Genomic DNA, 6,337 nt, shown 5'->3' on the forward strand with positions numbered 1-6,337 from the left:
AAGTGACTAATGGTGTGTTCATGACACCTGGCAATGTCAGGGACGGCCCCCGTGATTACATTGTTTTTCCGACTGCCCGCATTCACATGCTGCGTGTTCTGTTATATTGGCGTTTGGCATAACAACTTGTTGCATGACTGCCACCAACTGATGGGGGTAGCCTAGAGCATCAGGTGTGTGAAAAAATGGAGGCCACAATAACAAAGATTTTCTGCTGTTTTCTTATGCGAGCACACAAACAGCACAGATAAAGGGTTGTTTTTTATACATAGGTATGTTAATGAATCATTTCAAACATGTTATGTCCGTGTACGTTTCTTGGCAGAGGCGTTTCTCTACAATAAACAGTTTATTGTCATTGAAACATTTCCAGTGAACCCAAGTCGCCCACATGAAACGCAAGTTGTCACAACGGGAAACTTTGTTAGCTAAATCTTGCCCAAGTTTCACACCTCTGACACAGGAAGTGACGTGAAGGATGACGTTTTCACTGGGAATTGTTTTTTCCCAATGCCCATGAACGCGCGGACTATCTTATTGTAATGTGAAGTGCAGCCGCAGCGAGAAGCACCAGGAGTCCCTGAACTGCAGCCACACTATCCACAACATTGGAACCTCTGCTTTAGAGCTGCTGCTTCAGACAGGTCTCTTTACTTTTGTCCACATTTCACGGGCTAAATGTCTGTTTTAGGCATTATTATGGATCCCACATAATGTCTAGGCAAGTCCCGCCCTGCGAAGCAGCTTGATTGGTCGGGGTTAGGCATTGACCTCGAGTGGTTGAGGTTAGGATAGCTGATTGGTCAGGTGATGGAACCTGAACAAATCGGGTTAAGTTACCTTACGTAAGCATGGATGCCTGGCCAATAGTAGTGTCTGAATGTCATTGAACGGCGGGTCTTGCCTAGAAGTTGCGTGGGTTCCATGATAACGCCTGTTTTACTAACTCTTCTGTGCATGTGGAATACACTGAATGTGTTTGCATCCAAGTGGAAAGATAGTGTCAATGTGATGGAGTGCTGATCAAAGAAAAAAATACATAACTGAACAAGATAACCTCATATATGATAGGCGTGAAAATACAGACTTGCAATTTTCACATCACCCACCTGTTTACCTTGAGTATCGGCCCAGCTCGTGATGCACTCGTTGAGGCTGTTCTCCTTCTCTAGAGGAAAAATGACTTGGCTGCAAAACAGCTTCCTCCAGACACTCTGAAGTTATTTCAATAAGTAACTCAAGATTTCATACAGAGACTAAATTAAAGTATTACATGTTTGTTTGCTTTGCATGGCAGCAGGGGAAAAATGAGGTCTTGTATTATTATAACCATGTGTTTGGAGTGAAGCTGCAGCCCAATGAAGAAGATTAGACTGCAGTCACCAGCTGGAGAACACTGGCTGATTTGTGTTCCTTCATTTTATTTTGGGAACATTGATCCAACGTGTCCCATATTGGGTCCAGAAACTGTTGTGTGAACTGGTTCAGTTTTTAAATGCTTATTTTATTGAGGCTAATTCCAAAAAGTCCCAGTTGAAGCCTTGCGAGAAATCTTAATGATTATTGCCTAGGAAGCATAAATCCCAACATTACACAACACAACGTATACCTAAATAAAAATGTTGATTTTATATACAACAGACAAATATTAATTATAGACAGAGTATTGTGATAAACAATAATGTTTTTTGCCTTTTTCTACCGATATGAAAATAAACTTTTAAATGGGTTTAGGATGTTGTTTGTTAGTTTTTCAGTGTAAGCACTCTTTGGATTTAAGTTGGAAATTGGTCATCTGAACTCGTCTTTTGCAATCTGAGATGTTTTGTTAATGAACTACATGTGGCATATTTGTCCTCTGGCTTTGCCAAACAATCAATTTGAGTGCAATAGCTAAAAGCGCCGGGTCCTGGTTATCGTCATTGCAATTTAGTAGCAACGTGATGGTGGGTTTTTCTCTCATTGCTTTTTCTTGTTCGGGTAACAGTGTGTACGAGTCAGTGCCCATGTGGCAGACAGCTGTGGTGACCGAGAGGATGAGTCGCAACAGTTTCTCAACATTAAAAAACAGTAATTTTGGTTATTAAAATAAAAACATATTTCTCTTTCACTTTGCAATTCTCTTTAAAGCTTCATCATCTCAGTCATAAAATACTTCTAACAGTTTCATTGATGAACGGTCAAAAGCAATTTTTAACAATAGTTCAACCACACATCTGGGATTGTAGAAAAAGTACAATATGTGAGTATGTCACCATCTCACTCCACATTTCAGTAATAAAATTGTCCCTGCTGGTCAATTATGTTTGCGTCACCACAAATAATCAGTTAATCAATCAATAAGGCTGTCATGGCAACACAAGAGACCTCTTTATCCAGCTGATGCAGCAGAATACTCCTGTCTGATGAAGAACAAAGGCTTATATCCACTTATCTCTTCAAAGACACCAGACTCCTATGACAAAAACAGTAATTTTACTTCACAAAACATGGGAGTTGCTGTCTGGTGAATGCTATATATAAACCGCTTCAGTTCCCTGTCAGAAAGAGCGGTTTAATGGAAAGTTAAAGCTGTTAAAAATATTCTGAATATAGTGTACACTTAAACTGATATTGATGAGGTGGGCCTCTTTCTTGGGTGGCTATAAAACCATTTAGCTGCTGTTAACGTCCTTGAAGGCAGGTACTCTGTTGAAGTTTAAAATCGCTAACGTTTGGTCGTGACGTCGGATTAGCATAGTTAGCGTTAGCCTTAGCCGACTCCTTCACCACTAAAGGAGCAAGCTGGAAAATCTAACTTTTCCAGAGCCCCGTGGGGGGGAGGGCCACAACATCATGGCCACCAACAAAACTCAGCAAAGATTGTTCTTGTTTGGGCTTTATCTACTGGATATTCGGCAGGACCTACAACTCAAACTAGAGCCCAACATCAACATCATTGTTCTCAGCCCCCTCCTCTGTTAGCTGATTGGACCGGTAAAACTTTGATCGGTGAAAAGCCGTGAATATGCAGAAAAAGCCAAGCGTAGTACTGAAGGAAAATGAAAATTGAGCAGAAGTACGTAGGAGGGCGGAGCTAGGCTACAGTACTCCTGCCTTCTTCTCCAAACTCGGGGTGTGCTGACCACCATCTACGGTAGGTAATAGCGCGCACAACCCCACTTCAATTAGATCCAAACTATCCCTTTGAGGCTCACAAGATTTTTGGTTTTGTTTTGTATTTTTTTTAAGGTTTATAGTAATTGAAACATGGTGTGTTTCTTTACAAACTGCACCCCAACACATGACCCTGTACAGACACACAGTCAGACCCTCGGTTAACCCTCATCCAGTGTTTTTGGGAGGAGCTGCAGTATAAGGTCCTCTGCTCATTTCCCTCCATGGTTTTAGAATAACAGAAGTGCAGCTGCTCAAATCACTTAACTCTGCTCTCCCCTTCTCTCTGTTTTATTTCAAGTGAAGCAGTGCCTCGTTCACTCATCACAGCAGCTCTGTCAGAGGAGGGATGTTGGCCATTACAAATTGAAATAACCTCTTCCCTTTGTTATGTAACTAGGCTCCATACCCTGCCACACATCTGGGATCTTCCAAACTGTATTTCTGCCCTCACTACACACATTGAACATAAACATTAGCAAAGATTGTGTGCATGAAATTATTTGGTTTTCTGGGTTTGATTTGCAGATGTAGGGAACCAAAAAAGGCAGGAAAACAAATCGATGTGTGATTAATAACCACACTCATAATAATGTGATGTAATGACTCTTGGTGACAGATATACGACATGTCATGTGAAAGAATACATCTGATAGTTTTAGTTCCTGACCAACAACATGTATATTCTACACTAGCATAAGAAGAAAAATAACCTAAAAGTCTGAATTTTCTCTCCAAAAATCACGAACTTTCATACCAATTTGAATCTGTTTAAGCAGTTTGACTTGCGATTCATTACAGACGGATTTTGGAGGAAAGAACCAGAGGTAAAAAGTTGAAACCATGCATACGAATTTGAAGTTCATTGCCTGCTTGCATAGAGTCATAGGATCATAGGAATGCCATAAAAAACAAATAAATATGTGGTATATTAAGAAATAAATATGAAAGTAAACACAAAAAAATACAAAAAATGATTAAGAAGAAAATACAAAATTATAACTATAGGCATTTTCAATTGTTCAGATTTATTTGGGAATTTATCATGTACATTTTTTTAATTTGTATCTGCATGTATTCCTATTGCTTTTCTGAGGTTTCTTCAATGTGTGTGTGTGTGTGTGTGTGTGTGTGTGTGTGTGTGTGTGTGTGTGTGTGTCTGTGTGTGTGTGTGTCTATATATATATATATGTATACACATGTTAACAATGTATGTTGGACCCAGAAATGCCTACTATGTGTTGGTGTATGTGCGCTGCACCGTTTAAATGTAGTAGGGGAACATTTGAACAATGAAATGTGACTAATATGATTTGTTTTATGTCAACAAATCCATTTCAACACAGATATTTATTTCCATGGAGAGCAGATTATGGCGGATCTGTTAATGTGACCGGGCCTTAAATGTTGTAATAGCAGTTGTGCGACTGTGGGTTCGTGGGAGTCAGGGGTCCCTGGGGCAATCAGAGATAATTATGGGATGTTTATAACGTCGCTGCCTGAGACACTTGTAAACATGTACGCACACGCAACCACTAACCCACCTACAACACACTCTTTAGTCGTTCACTCATGTAAACAGAAAAATGAAAAACAAGATTTGTTTTTAAGTATTTATGCCTAAATCTTCTAAGTTTTTAAGAGCTCAAAGTACTCATATCCAGAAGAAGAAAATCTACTGTATAGAAAGACTAACGGTGTCCCAAACTGAGCATTTCCTGCTGGTAATTATTTTTATATGGCATCACAAATCCCATCTTCCCTCTTTCTATTCAAACAGCTTCTTCTTGCTGTCCCAACATTCCTCCCCCCTTCGAGACCTCAGCAGACCTGGCTCTTATTAACATTTGGAAACCGTTCAGATATTTGTATCTGTGAATCATCGAGAGAGTGCACGGTTACCCTGGAGCCTGCTGAAAAGTCACGAGTAGAACTGCTGACACTTCCTCTACTCAAACCGATGCTCCGAGAGGATTAAATAAAACATATTTTGGCCCCTGGCTGACCCAAAGAGGCTTTTTTACGCTGTCAAGAAGATGCAGTAAATGAGTGCTCAAGTTTCACACCTGTCATTGTCAGAGGTACACAATAAAAACAAGATCATGTCTCCACATGTATGGAAGCAGAAGGAGGCAATATTTTTTAGGTTTAAACTTCATTTCTTCTTCTGGAACACCAATTCATCCAATAAAAAATAAAACAATATGACTTTTTCCAACTACTTTCCCTATCTTGGTTTGTCATTCAAGTACTGCAGCCAAATCCAGTTTGCAAGAGGAAACAACTGTGTTTTTGTGTGATATTTTTATGTCACCCATGATCTCATTTCTTTCCATACTTCCATGATGTCAATGCATTGGATTTAATATGACAATGATTGGAGTAAATGGGGGGTCAGAGCTCTTTTAGGTCCAGCACTTTTACTGTAGATAACCACAAAATTATAAAAATGTCATGCAAAACTCACGTACAAACAAGCTTGCACAGCAGGAGCACACATGCTGAAAATAAACAATGATCTCACATGCACAACATCACCTGGTGTGTAGAAGCTGCAGGTTGCTAATAAATCTGATCATAAACTTGTGCAAAAGTAATTAAGTTAAATATAGCGGATGCCACTGAACCGGTATAGCTACTGCAATCAATAAACACAGCAATACACGTTTTTTTATACATTTTTTAATAATTATTTTTCAAGGGGAATTTCTGCCTTTAATCACCAGGACAGCATGAAAGGGGAAAGAAAGTGGAAAGACATCAAGGAAACCTGCTACAGGCTGGATTCAAACCCACCTCTGTGTCAAGGAATACACCTCTTTATGTGGGATACGCGCTACCAACTGAGCTACCTGGGCGCCCAAAAGTGTAATTTTTAAGAGGATGGTCTATGTTGTTTTAATGGAAACATGGTGGAAGGTTTAATTTTGTTTTAACAGTTCTACTAATCTATTAGATGCTCCCTTAACTCAATACCAAGGTGCTGGAAGAGACAGTACTTGTAGTAATATTCTATACATTCCATTCCATAATGTGCTAATTTTCAGGTTCATATTTGTATTTTGGGTTTATACTAGACCATGTTTACATGCTTTAATGTTTAAAAACACAGAATGCTTCTCAAATTGTCTTAATATATCTGTATTTGCCCTCTGTCTGAAACACTGCGCCCCCCCCCCCC

Source organism: Etheostoma cragini, chromosome 18 (genome assembly GCF_013103735.1).
Source record: "Etheostoma cragini isolate CJK2018 chromosome 18, CSU_Ecrag_1.0, whole genome shotgun sequence".
Taxonomy (NCBI): Eukaryota; Metazoa; Chordata; class Actinopteri; order Perciformes; family Percidae; genus Etheostoma; species Etheostoma cragini.